This window comes from Syngnathus acus, chromosome 10 (genome assembly GCF_901709675.1).
Source record: "Syngnathus acus chromosome 10, fSynAcu1.2, whole genome shotgun sequence".
NCBI lineage: Eukaryota > Metazoa > Chordata > Actinopteri > Syngnathiformes > Syngnathidae > Syngnathus > Syngnathus acus.
The window spans coordinates 28,031,891-28,052,758 of record NC_051095.1 but is presented as its reverse complement, the minus strand read 5'-3'; the positions used below and the strand labels follow the sequence as shown (position 1 = coordinate 28,052,758).

General features: G+C 46.3%; 1 long non-coding RNA gene across 1 annotated transcript; it reads right to left on the bottom strand.

Moving 5' to 3' along the window:
- Positions 1-6,339: 6,339 nt before the first annotated feature.
- On the bottom strand, positions 6,340-19,575 carry LOC119129575. The gene is made up of 3 exons (XR_005099271.1): positions 19,562-19,575; positions 9,734-9,739; positions 6,340-6,930 (listed from the first exon to the last, which is right to left on the bottom strand). It is a non-coding gene; the product is annotated as an uncharacterized LOC119129575 (long non-coding RNA).
- Between the last annotated feature and the right edge of the window lie 1,293 nt (positions 19,576-20,868).

Here is a 20,868-nt window from a genome sequence, read left to right as displayed (position 1 = left end):
TCGCCTAGCGGAGTGGGGATCGTTGTTTTCTTCACCAACATTGAGACGTCCCACCCTAAACGATAGGACTCCTTTGAAGTTAGTCTTCCCCACCACTCCGAATTAGGGGTCCAGCACTCTCTGCAACTTGCAGTGGCTGAGGTGAATCCAGCTTGGCCGTTCAGCTATCTTTACTGCGGTGGGGGTAGTCAGCAGGACTTGGAATGGTCCCTCCCACCGTGGGCTGGCCCAGTTCTTTCTTTTGATGACTTTGATGTAGACCCAGTCTCCTGGTATGACGGGGTTGTTGACCTGTGAGGATGAAAGATCAGGCGGCAGTAAATTTGCATTTGACACCTCTGTCAGTCTGAGCGTTCTAATCATGCAGTCTGCCAAAGACTGTTCTTCATCTGTGGACCATTGTCACTGTAAATGGTTTGGGGGATGCCATGAGTCGGTATGATGGCTTTGCAAATGGCTTTTGCCACTGTTAAGGCATCCGCACGTTTAGACGGAACTATTTCCACCCATTTGGAAAATGCATCAATCATCACTAGGCAGTATTTGTGAGGTCCACTTTGTGTGAGCTCAATAAAATCCATGTGCATGATTTGAAATGGGTAAGACGGTTTTGGAAATGAGCCTCTCTTAGGTCTCATGTTTCCTTGTGGATTATGTTTCACACAAACGGGACATGCTTTACAAAAATTTTTTAAGTAAACATCCAAACCAAAGGTAGTGAATTGTTGATGTATGATGGACCTCATCCCCCCTGTCGACACATGGCAAGGCCCATGCGTCGCAATTGCCGCTGCTTTAAAGAGTGACTTAGGCAAAACAGGTTTGTCATCGACGCGGAGGATATTATCTGTGTCCGCTATTGCTCCTTTTGTCGTCCACATTCGTTTTTCCACCATTGGAGCATTGCCCTGCATATCTGTCAGTATAGTCTTATCTATGAGTTGCGTGTCCTCTGAATCTATTAAAAAAAATTCATGGCCATGTTTCCCTGCTGCCGCTTCTTTAGCAATTCTGTCCGCTAGTCTGTTTCCATTCGAGGCTTCGTCTGTGCCTGTGGTGTGAGCAGCACATTTACACACAGCCAGTTTAGCAGGTAAATGAATGGCCTGCAACAAGTCTTTCAACAAGGAGGCGTGGGTAACTGGCTTACCAGTTGATGTTGTCAACCCCCTGCGCTCCCATTGTTTTGCAAAATAGAACAGAGTAGAAAACGCATACTGACTGTCTGTGTATACAGTGACTTCCTTATCTTCCGCCAATTCACAAGCTCTTGTTAGTGCAATTAGCTCAGCAGCCTGCGCCGACCTGCTGTATGGAAGCTCCTCTGCTTCAGCGATCTGGTATGGCAATTTCACAATTGCATACCCACTTTGATTGTTCCCTTTATATATTTATTTCTTCCTTAGCATTTAACGTACTCAAAATCACTCTTTCTTCAAAGTCGCTCTACTAATTTTCAATAGTAGTGTCCAACAACGTCAACCATTCAACCTGTATTTTCCCTTCATTCAGGCAATCAGTCATCAATGCTCATTTGCATCTCACACACAGTCTCCAAGAAGGAGACTTTCTATCACATCGGTCCCAATTCATCCAAGCTCACCACACAACATTCACATACCGTTTTCATCCCAAGGTTCTTGATAGAACAATCCACCAATCCAAACAAAACTCAACACGCAAGAAAAACTGCTGGCAAATCAACCAGAAGTTTTTCTTTGTTTTTAAATTTGAAGAACCCAATCTCTCAGAATCAGCTCTCATATAGAAGTTTGTATAATCTTATAACACAACCAGTCAATTATTTCTATTAAATGTGAACGTCTTAAATTCACAATTTTGATTCTTCCAATTCCTGAAAGCATGTTCTGTCGTTTCTTACTTAACATGCACTAGTGTGAATCAGTTTCTGCTCGCAAACAGATTTCTCTCTTTTCCTCTCATTTTTATCTTTCAATAGCGTTTCTGTTCTGCGGTGCAAATCGGATAGACCACAGTCTAGCAAATTTCTGTACACTAAAAGTTTAGCCAATTTTCATAATTTTAACACGCATGCACAGCTCTCGCGCGCGTAAGGTAGATCCCAGCACCAATGATTCGTCACAGGCTGGCCATTTCCTGTGGTCGATCATGAGCTGGTCCCTCCCACGCACACGAGGACAGCACATTCTAAGTTTTATTTATCTTCTAGAAGCCAGTTGCATTCATTTACCACTTGATTTGCAAATTTTAACTTTAGTGTACATACACAATTTGATCTCTGGTCATTTGTCATTGGGCATACAACAGCATTGTCATACTCCTTGCATGGACAGGAGCTCTAACAATCTAAAAAAACGTTCTAATAATCTGACAATGACATGTCTTGCTTTCATATGGACATCTGTAGGAGCACAAGAGATCACAGGGGAGGAATCTAGTCACGCTGACAATTTGGCTTTTCCTCTGCCCCTTCCTCCACCCTTTGATAGGTGTCGTTTTGCCTGACGACACTCTCTTGCGAAGTGTCCCCGTCTCCCACAGTTCCAACAGGTCTCTGAATCTGATGGGGGTTTTGAATTATACGGAGGCCTGCGACCTTGTTGGCCTCTACCTCTTCCTCTGGCCTGCTGGGACCCATGAAAGAAGACTGTTGTATCTTCATCTAGGTCAACATCATCATCATCGCCTAGATGAAACACGTCGGAACTTTTGGCCCATTGCATAGTTGTTGTCACACTTGCAATATCTACTTCCACCAAATGTTTCCTCACCCAGTTGCCGAAGTCGGGGGGGGAAACAGTGATGAGCGCGTTTTTAAGACGTTGCTGATAAGCACTCTCAGCCGCATCATCGAATGGGGTGCCACTGTGCACCCAGAATTCTTTTTCAAATCTTAATTGAATGGCGGTCTCGTCACTTTTTATCTGTCCAGGTTTTTGTCTCCTGAATTTGTTCTCTTTTCTCTTGTGAAGCTTTCAACCACATTCTAGCACAATTCAACTCTCTCTCTTTTCTTTTCTTTTTCAGTCCCTTTGTCGTTCTATCTACACTCTCCTCCAAAACATCAACCACCATCTTCCACACTTCAACTTTCAACGTCCCTTCTACTCCATACTTTTTCTTCCACTTTGGCATGTATTGCATACAATTAAGAAATTTACATGCCATGTACTTCTCATCTCCTTCAAGAGCTAGGGATTTACCGGTTTTGTTTCCCATCTTAATTAGGTATTATAGGTTTATACAATTTTTTTCATTTTTATTTTCTTTGAGGATCCTCAATGCAGGTTTAAATTGACCTTCCACCAAATTCTCTTTGCGGTCAATTTATCCTACCAGTCGCACTCTCAACCACACAAACACCAGCGCTTTTTATTTTTAGGCCTATCCAGGATGGGTGTAAAACCCTCCCAAACAGCTTGGAAGAACGGACAAAAAAAAGAAAGAATCTACGCCCTTCTTCAATTAGGAAAAAGAGACTCTGTCTTTTCTTAGCCCGTTCCTTCCACTGGGACTAGAATCCCAACTGTTTCATAGCTTGGAAAAACCAAAGCCGTATCTCATAGCCCGGACAAACCAAAGCCGTATCTCATAGCTAGGACAAACCAAAGCCGTATCTCATAGCTAGGACAAACCAAAGCCGTATCTCATAGCTCGGACAAACCAAAGCCGTATCAGCGCTTTTTTCTTTGACTTACTTGTCCCCTGGTTCGTTGCACTGCCGGGTCCCGTCAATCCACCTCTGTCAGACGAAGGCAGACCTAAGACGCTGGCCCAGCGAAGGATTTCCTTCCCAGGTCTTTCTTTACCAGGTCCTCCTAATGGACGCTGGCCCGTCGACGGTGTACAGCGCCTCGTCCTCCGTCAGCCAGATGGCGGGTATGAGGGTCCCGGGTTTCGGCACCAAAATGTTAGGGTAGTGTTCACTCTAACTTATTTTGCAAGAACCACACTGGAGACAAGTTAGTCGTTTCAGACACCTGCAGGCGGAGAGTTCACTCGTCGCTGTGCTTACAGCGATGGTCGAATGAAGTCTGACGTCAGGCCTCATCGGGTGCATATTTATTGAGAAGAAACACAGTGGGGTTGAGAGTGGGGGTGTGAGGACCCAGGATGGGGTGAAGACGCTCCCCTGCTGATCAAAGCATAGCAGGGGGCCTTTTACGACTTTGTGGAAACAAAGCAACTTTGATTGCTTCCTCTGCAGCTAGTCAATCAGGTGAAAATATCTTAGCACTTTGGTCTACTACTTTTGGTAAGACAGGACAAGCTAGGTAAATTATTACAGGTTACATTCCAACATAATCATACGATGAAGATATTCTGCAAACCCTAACACACACTCTCGTGTACAGTTGGCGGGCAGCATCGGACAACTCTTGTGACCACAAAGCCACGAGCCATTCTGAATGAAGCAGGTCCTGTCCGATGGTGCAGCCATGTTGGTAGGAGAGCCCTGACGCCTTGAAATGGCTCTCCTATCTTGGCACTCAGCGGTGATGTCCAAAGCTCCCATCCAGTTTTCTCCTGGAGAGCAGTCGTTAATGCATTCGTGGGTTTCATTTTCTTGAATGAAACACGTGTAGTTCACTCCAGGTAGCCTTTTTGTTTAGGCCACTTGTGGCATCTGTCGTCCTTCAACAGTCACATTGGGATTAATCCAAAAGAGTTCGATCACAGGTTCATATCTGCGAGTCCAGGGTGGTAGGGGTAACGTCACTGACTGTGCCAGCACGGTGTTGAAATCCAACTCCACCTTTAGAGGTCGCGCATTTCGCTTCGGTGACAGTCATTGTTCTGGCCTCCAGGTGAACTTGCGTGGAGGAAGGGGGGGAGTTTGGGACACACAGCATCCCTGCTGTGTGTGGGATCGCACAGTGAACGTCACACACCGATACCAAGTGTTGGTTTCGTATGGGTTTCTGGGGTCCCATGACCAGTCCTCAAAGTTCTCATCATGTGACCATCTTTTTCCTCGGTCGACATTGTCACTTGGTCTATTCAGACAAGCCCATAGACCAGGGGTGGGCAAACTTTTTGACTCGCGGGCCGAACTGGGTTCTAAATTTGGACCGGAGGGCCGAACCAGGAGCAGATGGACGTAGTGTTTGTGTGAAGTAATATAAGCGACGTGTAAAGGTCATTGCATAAAAGATTTTGGCCTTTAGTAGGTAGTAAAGCATGGATATTCCAAACAAGTTTTTTGAAAACAAATGCATTTATTAACAGCATTAAAAAAAAAAAACACTAAAAAACTGCTATCAGTGATTCTCATAAAATACGACACTATTATTATGAATAACAGTCTCCATCACTTCAGTGCCTGCAGGTCAGATTAATGAAAAATGTTTATCTTATGAGATCACATCAAACGGCAAACATTCTGACCAAATATATCATCTTGAAGAATCGGTGAAAGCATACATCCAAATAAAGTAATCAAAACGGCAACACGGTGAGGGGTATCTGAAAATCAGAGCAGAGTTTTAACTCACAAACACCTGGTAACAGAGGTGAGGAAACGGGAAACACTTCCTTAAAGTAAGCCTTAAGAACTTTACAGGTTAAGATTAGTCGCAAACAGGTGGTGCATCAATGTCCTTGAGCATCCTGCATTGTTTGAAAATGAGAATGGTCGCTAGTTTCAATCCCTGCTATGTGTACAAATCATATTCAAAATGCATTTTTTTACAACAAACTTGAGAGCCTCCCCTTCATTTTCAGTGGGAACAGTGTTGTTGGTCTCCCTTTTTTGCTAGTGCATCATAGTCTGGAGTAAAATTTGTTGTGGCAATTCTTAGGAGAGATCCGTTTACCTCGATCTGTGACGGGTTGATGCGGCTGAACGTCACGTCGCGTACGTCGAGCCAAATTGGCCACTCTTTTAACATTCGGCACTCACTTCTTTTCTTCGGGCCACTCATTTTAATGGGAGGATTCCAGGGGAAGGTTTGTGGGTGGCTTTAGCGTAAAACTGTATCTGAAAGCTCAGCGAGCGAATTACAAGAATGCTGTCGTCACAGCCCACGCTCTAAATTCGGGACTGATACAAATAGAGCGCGAGTGCGCCATGTCCGTACTACTGAGTACGTACGTACACGCACTTGTGAGTGTGCACCGAGCTTTCTGACACGGCTTCCGGTAGTAAATGCGCAGGCGAGCGGTTCCCCATCTACTGGGGAAACGCAGTCATTGCAGGCAAAATGACAAAAAAAAAAGTTTAATAATACAATCAATTCAGGGTTGGCGGGCCGGATTAAACGGTCCCGTGGGCCGGATGTGGCCCGCGGGCCGTAGTTTGCCCACCCCTGCCATAGACCATAGCACGCTCCAACCACAACGCAGCAGAGGATCCACCTGGCATGTGGAGGCCCGCTGCTACTAGGATGGCAGAGACACCGATATTTCCCATTGCCTAGTCAGAGTGGGGATCTTATGGATTTCATTCTTCACCAACATTGAGACGCCCCGCCCTAAACGACGAGGCCCCTTTGTAGTCAGATTTCCCCCCACTCCGAAAATGGGGTACAGCACTCTGTAACGTCCAGTGGTTGAGGTGAATCCAGCTGGGCTGTTCAGCAATCTTTACTGCGGTGGGGGTAGTCAGCAAGACTTGGAATGGCCCCTCCCACCATGGCTGGCCCAGTTTGTCCTTTTTGATGGCTTGGAGCAGTTGTTGACCTGTGGGGAAGAAAGATCAGGCGGCAGTAAATTTGCATTTGACACATCTTTCAGTTTGAGTGCTCTGATCATGCTATCTGCCAAGGACTGTTCTTCGTCTGTTCTTAGCAACTCTTGTAGTCAATTGTATTGCCCTTTTGAACTTGGCATATAGGAGTGTTTGCAGGAAGAGTTTGAGCACTTCCTAATGATTCCTCCTAACCAAAGACCATTTATGACAGGGGCTATCCCATTTATTGCCTCCTGTTTTAAAGGAGATTCTCTGATCTTGGTTGGATTTGTACTGGGGTAATGGACATTAAAAGTCCTACATCAGATGGGCCCTTTGTCCACAGTTTTTCAGGAAGCCCAGCCAATTCCCCCTCCTCCTTTTCATTCAAACAAATGTTGATTTGCCAGGGAAGCGCATAAGCGCGTGCCCTTAACACCTACACCACTTCCTCATAGCTTATTTAGTCACTTTTCAATCATCTTCCGATTGCTTCAAGCAAAAGTTTGAAAAGCTTGAGAAAATTTTAACTTAATGGTATGACGCCAAATGTGTTAGAGAATCCATATGTCGTAAAGTGTTGTATTATTACGATCTTTCACTATCTGTCCTACTCCCTCCTTCTGAGGCTTGGCAACGCCCATGCCTCACACCTTGACAAACCTTTTGAGAGAATGTGTTCTTTACTACATATGATTCTATCATCATTTAATTTGGCTTTCTTTCCAAAACACTTCTCAATTTCCCAGTTCACACATCTTCTGCACTGGTTCTCCAGTTTTTTCTCTAGTTAGTTATCAATCCAAAAGCAACTTTTTTTTTGTTAGCATTCAACTGACTCAAAATCACTCTTTCTTCAAAGTCGCTCTACTAATTTTCCATAATAGTCTCCAACAACTTCAACCATTCAACCTGTATTTTCCTTTCATTCAGGCAATCATTCCTCAATGCTCATTTGCATCTCACACACAGTCTCCAAAAAGGAGTCTGTCTATCACATTGGTCCCAATTTATCCAAGCTCTCCACACAACATTCATATACCATTTTCAACTCAAGGTTCCTGATAGAACAATCCACCAATCCAAAAAAACTCAACACAAAAAAAACTGCTGGCAAATTAATCAGAATTTCTTTTCTTTGTTTTTAAATTTAATGAACTCAATCTCTCAGATTTAGCTCACATATAGAAGTTTTTATAATCTTATAACACAACCAATCAATTATTCCTATTAAATGTAGCATTGCAATGTCTTTAATTCACAATTTTGCTTCTTCCAATTCCTGAAAGCATGTTCTGTCGTTTTTTTTTCCGAATTTCTCATGAGGGCTCGACACTAACATGCACTAGTGTGGAGCAGTTTCTGCCCGCAAACAGATTTCTCTCTTTTCCGCTCATTTTTATTTTTCAAAATTGTTTCTGTTTTGCGATGCAATTTGGATAGACCAAAGTCTAGCAATTTCTTTGCACTAAAAGTTTTGCCAATTTCATCATTCTAACACATACGCACACACATGCACAGCTCTCGCGTGCGAAAGGTAGGTCCCAGCACCAATGATTCGTCACAGGCTGGCCATTTTCTGCAGTCGATCATGAGCTGGTCCCGCCCACGCACGCGAGGACAGCACATTCTAATTTCTTATTTATCTTTTAGAAGCAATTTGCATTTCTTTACCACTTGATTTGCAAATTTTAACTTTAGTGTGCACACAATTTGATCTCTGGTCATTTGTCATTGGGCATACAAACAGCATTGTCATACTTCTTGTATGGACAGGAGCTCTAATAATCTAAAATAAAATTCTAATAATCTGACAATGACATGTTTTGCTGTATGGACATCTATTATTTCTTTCTCTGTATGAGCATGAGCGGTCAAAGGGGAAGAAGCTTGTCATGCTGAAAATGTGACGTTTCCTCTGCCTCTTCCTCCGCCCTTTGATGGGTTTTGTTTTTTATGACAACACTCTCTTGACCAGTGTCCATGTTTCCCACAGTTCAAGATTCAAGATTCAAGAGTTTTTATTCGCCATGTTTGAGCGTGCCAAACAAGGAATTTGACTTCGGTAAAACACACTCTCTGTTCAACATATAGGTGACTAACAACACTCAGGACATGTGAATAATGGCAAAAACAGTGTAGACAAATTCAAAAGGTGTGAAGAGCAGGATGTTATTGCACAGTAATGCCTCTGAGACTCTAAGAGTGGTGTGAGTTCATCAGAGCAACAGCCTGGGGGAAGAAGCTGTCTCGGTGTCTGCTGGTTTTGGCGTACCGAGCTCTATAACGCCGTCCGGAGGGGAGTAGTTCAAACAGACTGCAACCTGGGTGAGAAGGGTCTGTAGAGATGTTCCTTGCACGTTTCCTGGTCCTGGACAGGTACAAGTCTTGGATAGATGGGAGGTTGATTCCAATGATCTTTTCTGCAGTCCTGATTGTCCGTTGCAGTCTGTGCTTGTCTTGTTTGGAGGCTGACCCAAACCAGACAGTGATGGAGGTGCAGAGGACAGACTGGATGATGGCAGTGTAGAAGGTCTTCAGAAGCTCTCGCGGCAGGTTGAACTTCTTGAGCTGTCTCAGGAAGTACAGCCTCTGCTGGGCCTTCTTCCGGACAGAGTCTATGTGGCCGGTCCATTTCAGGTCCCGAGAGATTGTGGTTCCCAGGAACTTGAAGGTGTCTGTGGAGAGAATAGTATTACTGCGGATAGTGAGGGGCAAAAGTGGTGAAGGGTCTCGCCTGAAATCCACTGTCATCTCCACGGTCTTGAGCGGGTTCAGCTCCAGATGGTTTTGGTTGCACCAGTGGACCAGCCGCTCCACCTCCTGTCTGTACGCAGTCTCATCACCGTCCTGGATCAGTCCGATGAGAGTGGTGTCGTCTGCATACTTCAGGAGCTTCACAGGAGAGTCATCTGAGGAGAAATCATTGGTGTAGAGAGAGAAGAGCAGTGGGGAGAGGACGCACCCCTGAGGGGCTCCAGTATTGGTGGTCCGGGTGTCAGATGTGATGCCCCCCAGCCTCACACGCTGTCTCCTGTTGGTCAGGAAGCTGGTGATCCACTGACAGGTGGGGGCAGGCACCGCAAGCTGGATGAGCTTCTGTTGGAGGATGTCAGGAGCGATGGTGTTGAGCGCCGAGCTGAAGTCCACGAACAGGATCCTGGCGTACGTTCCTGGGGTGTCCAGGTGGTGCAGGATGTAGTGCAGTCCCATGTTGACCGCATCATCCACTGACCTGTTTGCCCGGTAGGCAAACTGGAGGGGGTGAAGCAGGGGGCCCGTGACCTCCTTCAGGTGGTTCAGCACTAACCTCTCGAAAGATTTCATGACCACAGATGTCAGTGCGACGGGTCTATAGTCATTCAAACCTGTGATGGCGGGCTTCTTGGCCACTGGAACGATGGTGGAGCTCTTGAAGCACGAGGGCACCTCACACAGCTCCAGAGAACGGTTGAAGATCCGTGCAAAGGTGGGCGCCAGCTGTTCAGCGCAGACTTTCAAGCAGGAAGGTGACACGCCGTCTGGGCCCGGTGCCTTCCTGGTCTTTTGTCTCCGGAACATCTGGCGCACTTCCTCCTCGCGGACCTGGAGTGCGGGCGCGGCCTCTGCAAGAGAGAGAGTGGGTGACAACGACGATAGAGGTGTGGACAGAGCAGTTGTGGGGAGAGGTGAGTATGTAGATTGTGCTGCAGGAAGTCCCGTTGTGTGGGAGGACCGATCAAACCTGCAGTAGAACTTATTCAGCTGGTTAGCAAGCCTTGGGCTCTCCACAGGACGGGGGGTTCGTTTCTTGTAGCCCGTGATGCTCTGCAGACCTTTCCACACTGTTGAGGGATCAGGATTGGCAGAGAGGTGTCTCTTCAGGTTCTCCCCGTAACACCTCTTGGCTTTCCTGACCTCTCGGTTCAGTGTGTTTCTGGTCTGCCTGAACAGGTCGCGGTCGCCGCACCTGTAGGCCTCCTCCTTGACTTTGCGCAGCCTCCTGAGGTTCGGTGTAAACCAAGGTTTGTCGTTGTTGTACGTGCAGAAGGTCTTAGTCTGCACACACAGATCCTCACAAAAACTGATGTATGATGTGACAGTGTCAGTGAGTTCATGCAAGTCAACAGTTGCCTGAATCTGATGGGGGTTTTGATTTGAATGGTGGCTTGCGACCTTGTTGGTCTCTAACTCTTCCTCTGCCCCTTTGGGAACTTTGGAAGAAGACCGTTGTATCTTCATCTAGATCATTACCATCATCATCTAGATGAAATACATCAGAACTTTCGCCTTTTTTGATCACTTTGTCAGCGTCTCTGGCCCACTGCATGGTTGTTGTAACACAAGCAGTGTCCACCTCCACCAAGTGTTTCCTCACCCAGTTGCCTAATTCAGGGGGGAGACCAGTGAGGAGCGCATTTTTAAGATGTTGCTGATAAGCACTCTCAGCTGCATCATTGAATGGGATGCCACTGAATTCTTTTTCAAATCTTAATTGAATGGCGGCCTCATCACTTTTTATCTTTCTATTTTTTGTCTTTTGAATTTGTTCTCTTCTCTCTTGTGAAACTTTCAACCACACGAACACAATGCACTTCTCTCTTTTCTTTCCTTTCTCAATCCCTTTGGCTTCCTAGCCACACTCTCCTCCAAAATGTCTACCACTACGTTCCACATTTCAACTTTCCTTGTACTCCATACTTTTTCTTCCACTTCGGCATGTATTGCATACAATTAAGAAATATACTCGCCATGTACTTCTCATCACCTTCAAGAGCTAGAGATTTACCGTTCTTATTTCCAATCTTAATTTTAGTAGTTTTAGTTTTTCCAATTTTTTTCAAATTTATTTTCTTTGAGACTCACAGCGATGTAACCTCACATACTGCGGCCTGTCGGTGAGGAAGTCTGTTTGTCCATGCAGCCAGGCGCTGGTCCACACCCGCCTTCTCCATATTCACCCTGAGCAGTGACGGCTGGATGGTGTTAAAAGCGCTGGAGAAATTGAAGAACATGATCCTCCCAGTGCTCCCGATGTCCTCCAGGTGAAGCAATGTTCTGTGCAGTAAATAAGTCACTGCATCGTCCACCCCAACACCAGGCCGGTCAGCAAACTGCAGGGGGTCGAGCTGCGCTCCCACCAGTAAACGCAGGTGACCCAGGATGATCCTCTCCATAGTCTTCATCAGGTGGGAAGTCAAGGCAATAGGCGTGAAGTGGGTAGGCTCCTTGGGGCACGGCACCTTCGGTACGGGGACCACGCAGGAGGTCAGAGATGCTGCTGAGTCTGCTGACACAAACGAAGTGGACGAGTGGATACTATAGGAGATTGAGATGCCTGGTTAGAGCTGCTCTTACAGCTCTAAGCCAATCATCGGCAACAGGCCCGGTTTTTGGTATGGGCAATATGGGCGACCGCCCAGGGCGCAATCCATGTGGGGGTGCACGAGCGCTCTCAATGAATAAAAAAATTGCCAGTTATCTTGCTCAGTGATTTCCATCTCAAATATATTCAGTGGGCACTGGAGCGCCCTTATTGTCACGTGATGTCAATTTGTGCTGAGAGTTGTGTCGGGTCAGGGTTCTTTTGTTCGTTCTTCGTGAGTGCGTGCGTGTCAGAAGAGCAGCCCCCTCTCTCGCCTGGGGGGGGTTAAGATGGATCCACATTGCTCTTCAATAAAAAGAGGAACGTACTGATCCATAAAGACCATACCAAATTCTCCATATATGGACAAACCAGCTTTATTATCTACAAATAGAGAAGGACTACAATGATCAATCAATAAAAAGAGGAAAGTACTGATCCATAAAGACCAGATCAAACTATCCATATATGGACAAACAAGCTTTATTATCTACAAATAGAGAAGGACTGCAAAGATCAATGGTCAAGATCTGTCACAGTTCGTTTCCTTGTTTTAGTGTTGTCATAGTTTCAGTTCGCGTGTCTGTGTGCTCGCCCCGCCCCTCCTGTGCCCTGATCAGTGTGATCACCCTCACCTGCCTCTCGTTAGCTGTCTTGTATTTAAGTCCTGTCTGCCCCTCACTCCCCTGTCGGATTGTTTGCGTCTCATGTCTTCTTGTTTTTTGTTTCTCTAGTTCAGGGGTGGGCAAACTTTTTGACTTGCGGGCCGAATTGGGTTCTAAATTTTGACCGGGGGGCCGAACCAGGAGCAGATGGATGTAGTGTTTGTGTGAAGTAATATAAATAACATGTAAAGGTCATTGCATAAAAGGTTTTTACTTTCAGTAGATACTAAAGCATGGATATTAAAAAAAGCTTTTTGAAAACAAATGCATTTATTAACAGCATTAAAAAATATTTCACCAAAAAACTATTATCAGGGGCGGCTCGGTGGCGCACTGGGTAGCACGTCCGCCTCACAGTTAGGAGGGTGTGGGTTCGATTCCACCTCCGGCCCTCCCTGTGTGGAGTTTGCATGTTCTCCCTGGGCCCGCGTGGGTTTTCTCCGGGCACTCCGGTTTACTCCCACATCCCAAAAACATGCTTGGTAGGCCGATTGAGCACTCCAAATTGTCCCTAGGTGTGAGTGCGAGTGCGAGTGCGTATGGTTGTTTGTCTCTGTGTGCCCTGCGATTGGCTGGCAACCGGTTCAGGGTGTCCCCCACCTACTGCCCGATGACGGCTGGGATAGGCTCCGGCACGCCCGCGACCCCCGTGGGGACTAAGCGGTACAGAAAATGGATGGATGGATGAACTATTATCAGTGATTCTTATTAAATACGACACTGTTATGATGAATAACATTTTCCATCACTTCAGCGCCTGCAGGTCAGATTTATGAAATATGTTTATCTAATGAGGCGAAATCACATCCAACGGCAAACATTCTGACCAAATACATCATCTTGAAGAATCAGTGAAAGAATACATCTAAATAAAGTAATAAAGAAATCAATAGTATTGTTGGTTTCCCTTTTTTGCTAGTGCATCATAGTCTGGAGTAAAATTTGTTGTGGTAATTCTTAGGATAGAGCCGAGGTGTCGGTCCGTTAACCTAGATCTGTGACGGGCTTTGTTGACGTTCATGTGGCTGAACATCTTCTCACACACGTAGGTCAAGCCAAATTGTCCACTCTTTTTTAACATTCGGCACTCAGTGTCCACCTTTCTTTTCTTCGGGCCACTCATTTTAATGGAAGGATTCCAGGGGAAGGTTTGTGGGTGGCATTAGCGTAAAACTGTATCTGAAAACTCAGCGCGCGAATTACGAGAATATTGACGTCACAGCCTACACTCGAAATTCGGCACTGATAGATGAAATTACTACGTACTACTGAGTACGCACACGCACTTGTGAGTGTGCACCGAGCTTTCTGACACGGCTCCCGGGAGTAAATGCGCGGGCGGGCGCTTCCCCATCTACTGGGGAAACATAGTAATTGCAGGGAAAATGACCCAAAAAAAAATTAATAATACAATTTATTCAGGTTTGGCGGGCCGGATTAAACGTTCCCGTGGGCCGGATGTGGCCCGCGGGCCGTAGTTTTCCCATGTCTGCTCTAGTTGCTTGTCTGTTCTCGTCTTGTTTTGTCTTTCTGTTCGGTTATTCTCGTCCCTAGTCGAGCATCTACTGTATAGTCTGTCTTTTGAGTTCGTTCAATAAACCCTGGTCCAAGCTGCATTTGGTCGCCCAGCTCCATTCACTTCATGACAATCTAAGAAAAGCATTGATTTAGAGAGTTGGCATGAAACCATAGGCATTGCAATTATGCCGATATAATGAAGCTGAGAAATGTTGGACATTAAGGGTAAAGAAAATATACCTGGGAAAGTTTGTTGAAACGAGGAAAAGAAAGCCAGACATGAAGGCTTAAAGTACCTCTGGACATGGTACACAAAGGCCCTGATCTTAAACTCGCAGGACGGCAAGGAAAAACTCAAGCAAGTCTCAAAGGGCTTCACATGTACAAAAAGTGCCAATTATTCTCAAACATCCCCTGATCTTAAACTCCCAGGAGGGCAAGGAAAAACTAAAAAAAAAAACTACTGGGGGAAAAATGAGAAACCTTGAGAAGAGACCATAGATGGGAGGATCCCCCTTCCAGGATGACTAGTCTGCAATGGATGCAGAGAGGGCACATAGTGTAAAAGAAAAAGTGCATGTCCAATTCAAAGTAAAGAGCTGCAGGAAGGTGCCCTCAATTGTCCTGGCAGTGTCTTCGAGGGAGGTAATCCGCCGCAGATCCCTCATCCCGATTGGTCGACGAGAAATCCAGACAGCCGTTATCAGTTTGGGAGTCACCTAACCCCCTCCCCAGCAGGGGAGGTGGGGGTCAGCGAACACAAACTCCAGCCAAATCGGCCACCACAGGTTAATTAAAGGCCATGGGATAAAAAAAAGGGTCTTTAATCGTATCTTAAATGTTTCTACTGAGGTATCGCTACTGCTGATATCTATCGGTAGGGAATTCCAAAGCTCTGGAGCCCGAATAGAAAATGCACTAGACTACTTTTTGGCCCCCGGGGTCACTAAAAGACTAGCGTTTTGCGAGCGGAGTTTACGGGACGGAACGTAAGGCACAACTAGGTCAACGTCACATTACTTATGGCAGGGGGGTCCAAACTTTTTGCAAGGAGGGCCAGATTTGATTAAGTGAAAGAGCCCAGGGGCCAAAAGTTTTTTCGGACATTTTTTAACGACAAAAATTTCATGCAAATACACACTGTTATGAAACAAATTTCATTGTCACAATTGTCTTTATTTTTCAAATGACAAAATAACCAAATATAAGCCACTCAGGCAGATGTGAACAACTCTAAAAACACCAATTCTGCCTTTCATTCATATCTGAAGAGTCAGATAACATTGAACTGTATGAAATACCTTAAATTTACATGAATTTAAACTTATTTTTGCCTCATGAACATTTTAAACAGGAGTTATAAGTAATGCAAACTTGTCTGTTATTATTAAAATTTAGACCAAGTGAAATTTGCTCTTGTCATTTACAATATCTTTCAGAAAGTAATAGTTTGTGTCACGTCTACAGCTTCATAACATCATCAGTGTTAACATGACCACTTCATAGATTGCTTTAGTAATATTTACTTTTGACTCACAGCCCTGCATGAAGAATCGCTGTTGTGATGCCAGTTGAGCTTGGAGCTGCTTCACTTTATTAAAGATTAAGATTAAGATTAAAGTCCCAATCATCGTCACACACACCTGTGTGTGGTGAAATTTGTCCTCTGCATTTAACCCATCCCCGTGTGATTTTAATCCATCCCCTGGGGGAGAGGGGAGCAGTGAGCAGCAGCGGTGCCGCACTCGGGAATCAGTTGGTGATCTAACCCCCCAATTCCAACCCTTAATGCTGAGTGCCAAGCAGGGAGGCAATGGGTCCCATTTTTATAGTCTTTGGCATGACCCGGCCGGGGTTTGAACCCACAACCTTCCAGTCTCAGGGCGGACACTCTACCACTAGGCCACTGAGATGATCAACGCGGTCACTCCCTGTTTGCTTGTCGTAAGTTTAGTCTGATAGTGTCTCTTTAGGTTGAAATCCTTAAGCAAGACAACCGTCTCTTTACAAATAAGACAAACACAATTGCCTTGATTTTCAGTGAAGAAGTATTGAAATTCCCATTTCTCTTGAAAGGGATGGCCCTCAATGTCAACTTTCCTCGTTTTCTTTGCAGTCGCCATGGCAGAAATGAGCGGAGAGGGGTGGTGCTGCCACCTTTTGGTAATAGGAGGAATTACAGTTTCAAGGTTCATGATTTTTTTTTAATTTCCTTTGACACTGCAGGCGGGCCATAAATACATTATAAGACCGAAGCTGCGGGCCGCATGAAATCTGACTGGGGGCCGGATTTGGCCCGTGGGCCGTTCTTTGGAGATGCCTGACTTATAGGAACTACACGATGCCAGACTTCACTCGCCCCAGCCACTTCACCCAGCTCGTACCCAGGAATCAAGGGGTTCCCTGGCCAGCTGAGAGACAGTCTCGCCTGCACGTCCTGGGTCATCCCTGGGGTCTCCTAGCGGCGTCCAGGAGGCATCTTAATGAGATGCCCGAGCCACCTCATCTGGTTCCTCTCAACTTGGAGACCAGCGGCTCAACTCCGAGTCCTTCACGGATGATTGAGCTTCTCTCTCTGTAAGGGAGAGCCCGGACACCCTGCAGAGGAAAATTATTTTGGCTGCTTGTATCCAGGATCATGTTCTTTCGGTCACAGCCCATAGCTCATGCCGATAAGTGAGAGCAGGAGCGTAGATCGACCGGTAAATTGAGAACTTCACCTTTTGGCTCAGTACAAAGTCCGCATCACAGCAGACGCGGCACCAATCTGCCTGTAGATCTCATGCTCCATCCTGCCCTCGCTTTTGAACAAGACCCCAAGATACTTGAACTCCTCTACTTGGGAGAGGATCTTTTCCCCGACCCAGAGAAGGCATTCCACCCTTTGCCACCCTTGTATTTCATCTCGACCGCTTCATACTAGACTGCGAAGCGCTCCAGTGAGACCTGGCAATCATGGCTTGGAGAAGCCAACAGCACCACATAATCTGCAAAAAGCAGAAATGAGATGCTGAGGTCACCAAACCGGAAACCCTCAATGCCTCGGCTGCGCCTAGAAATTCTGTCCATAAAAGTTATGTACAGAATTGGTGACAAAGGGCAGAGTCCAAGCCTCACTGGAAAATAATCCGATTTACTTCCGGGAAGGCAGACCAAGCTCTCGCATCAATGATACAGGGACCGAACCGCCCTTATCAGTGAGTTCAGCACCTGTACTCCTGATGCAGCCCCCACAGAACACCCTGAGGGACACTGTCGAACGCCTTCACCAGTTCGACAAAACATGTGGACTGGTTGAGCGAACTCCCATGCACTCTCAAGGATCCTGCCGAGGGTATAGAGGTGGTCCGCTGTTCCACGCCCAAGACAAAAACCACACTGCTCTTCCTGAATCCGAGGTTCGACCTCCCGATGGACCCTTCTCTCCAGCACCCCTGAATAGACCTTACCAGGAAGGCTGAGGAGTGTGATTCCTCTGTAGTTGGAACACATCCTCCGGGGACCGCTACCCCAGTCTGCCAACCCAGAGGCACTGTCCCCAATTTCCACATAATGTTGTAGAGGCGTGTCAGCTAGGACAGCCCCAAAACATCCAGAGCCCTTAAAAACTCCGGGTGGATCTCTCCCACCCCCGGGGCCTTGCCTCCGAGGAGCTTTTTATCTACCTCAGTGATTTTGACCGGAGAGTCCACCTCAGACTCTCCAAGCCCTGCTTCCACAATGGAAGGCGTGTCGGTGGAATTGAGGAGGTCTTTGAAGTACTCTCCCCACCGACTCACGACGTCCTGGGGCCTTGCCTTTTAACTCCATCGGGTAGTTCAACCCCGGAGATCTGAGAGTCACATCAGAGTCTCCAGGCCCTGCTTCCACAATGGAAGACGTGTCAGTGGAATTGAGGAGGTTGTCGAAGAATTCTCCCCACCGACTCACGATGGCCCTTGTCGAGGTCAGCAGCACACCATCTCCACTGTAAACAGTGATAACGATGCACCCCTCCTGAGACGCCAGATGGTGGACCAGAATTTCCTCAAAGTCATCCGGAAGTCATTCTCCATGGCCTCGCCGAACTCCTCCCACGCCTGGGTCTTTGCCTCAACAACCCCCGAGGCCACCTTCCGCTTGGCCATCTGGTACCTGTTGGCTGTCTCCGGAGTCTCACAGGCCAAAACGGGCCGATAGGACTCGTTCAGCTTGACGGCATCCTTTACCGCTGGTGTCCACCTGCAGGTTCTGGGGTTGCCGCCACAACAGGCACCGACCACCTTACGGCCACAGCTACGGTCGGCCGCCTCAACAATGGAGGCATAGAACATGGTCCACTCAGATTTTTTTTTTTTTTGTTTATTTCGAACATTAAAGAAATACAAGAAAATAGTAAAAATACAGAAAAATTATAACTCCATAGTACAATAGAACATAAAAAGAAAGAGAAAAAAAATTATATTGCATTATAATTTTCCCTTTATCGTAAAATCATATTTGTTCAAAAGGGAGTAGAAGGAAGCCTAAGCTTATCTGACTCTACCCCATGTAACTACATGTTTCTGTTTGATTCTGTCAAAAATCTGACCATAGTCAAATATATTAAAGAGAAAAAAAAATATATACATATATATATATGTATATATTTTTATTTTTTCTTTAGATAAATACAAAAGCAACTTAAACAACTTCACAGCATGTTACGGTATCCCGTCAATATTTTGTCCTTATACATTTTTTTAAACTTAGGTAAGGTACTACAGTTCTTTAGTTCTTCACTGCTGGTGTTCCATAATTCCACACCTTTAACTGTTATACAATGTAACTTTAAGTTTGTTCTCACCAAATCTCTTTTAAACATAAGCGTTCCTCTTAAATAATAGGTACTTTCCCTCCACTCAAACAACCTCTGGATACTGTTTGGCAATTGATTATTTTTTATTTTGTACACGAGTTGGATGGTTTTAAAGTCGACTAGGTCATTGTATTTCAGTGAGTTCAGTTTAATAAAGAGAGTGTTAGATGGTTCTCTATAATCCGCATTATTTACAAGTCGTATTGCTTTATTCAATGTCCCCCGCCTCCCACGGGATGTGGGAAAGGTTCTGCCAGAGGTGGTAGTTGAAGCTCTTCCTGACAGGGGATTCTGCCAGATGTTCCCAGCAGACCCTCACAGTACGTTTGGGTCTGCCAGGTCAGACCGGCATCTTCCCCCACAATCGGAGTCAACCCACCACCAGGTGGTGATCAGCTGACAGCCTCACCCCTCTCTTCACCCGAGTGTCCAAAATATGCGGCCACAAATCCAATGACAGGGGCAAAGATGGACACCCTTATGTTTGAACATGGTGTTCATTGTGCACAATTTATGTTAAGCACAGAAGCCCAGTAATAGAACACAGCACACGTTCTGATCGGGGGGGGCTGTTCCTCTCAATCACGCCCTTCCAGGTGTCACTGTCCTTGCCCACGTGAGCATTAAAATCACCCAGCAGAATGATTGAGTCCCCAGAAGGAGCACTCTCCAGTACTCCTTCCAAGGACTCCAAAAAGGGTCGGTACTCTGAGAGACGTTTGGTGCATAGACACAAACAACAGTCAGGACCCGTCCCCCTACCCGCTACAAACTCGCTCACCGTGGTGAACCCAGTCGGGGGCAATAAGTATGCCCACATACTGTGGAAAACTCCAGAGTGGAAGAGAGTCCAGTACCTCTCAAGGGGACTTGTACCAGAACCCAAACTGTGTGGAGGCAAGTCCGACTACCTCCATAAACTTGTGCACAGCCTGATTGTCTCTGGAAAAATTACGTAACATACTCATTTGTGGTGTTGGTGGGTGGGCAGTGGCGGCTCAATCGAAATGGTGAGGGAGGTGAATGTTTAGGATAAGGAGAGACAGAAAGGAAATGATCCACTGACTAAAAAGAGTGAAATTTTATCGTTGAAATGGGTGGAGAAACGGATGACAAGGATGCTACAGGAGGTGAGAACAGGCCACTAAAGACAAAGTATAAATGCTCGACATGTTATAACAATGACTGGTTAAAACAGAAGAAATACCCAATGTGGCTAAGACCATGCCCAGGCGATCCATTTTATGCTAGCTGCTCCCTGTACCCAGCAAAAATTCTCCTCAAATATGAAGGTAAAACCGCATTAGATGTTCCAATCCAGGTGCTGGGACCGGGGTGGTCTCGGGTCGCCGCCCTCACCTGACTCTCGGTGTCCCATGAGACACCATACAATGACTGATTTGGGTAGGATGGTGGAACCCGAACATTGATCCAATAAGGACCCCGGCCTATAAAAGAGTATCAAATTGAAGCAGCCAAAGAGGGACCACCGAGCCTGACGCGAGTTCGATCTTTTGGCCGTCTTCAGATACTCCAGGTTGCAGTGGTTCGTCCAGACGATGAAAGGGATGGAGGCATCCTCCAGCATATGCTCCACTACTCCAGGGTCAGCATCACCGCGAGGATCTCCCGGTTGCCGATGTTGTAGTTTCGCTCTGGGGTGACTCCTACGACCGATGCGTTCACCTCGACCACAAACTGCCTCTCGGGTTCGGGCGTCCTCAGGACAGGTGCAGAAGTGAACCTCTCTTTCAGCTCCCGGAACACCTGGGCTGCCTGATCGGTCCACCAGTACAGAGAGACGAGGCTAGTAAGGGCAGTGAGGGGAGCGGCCACCGTGCTGTAAATGAAC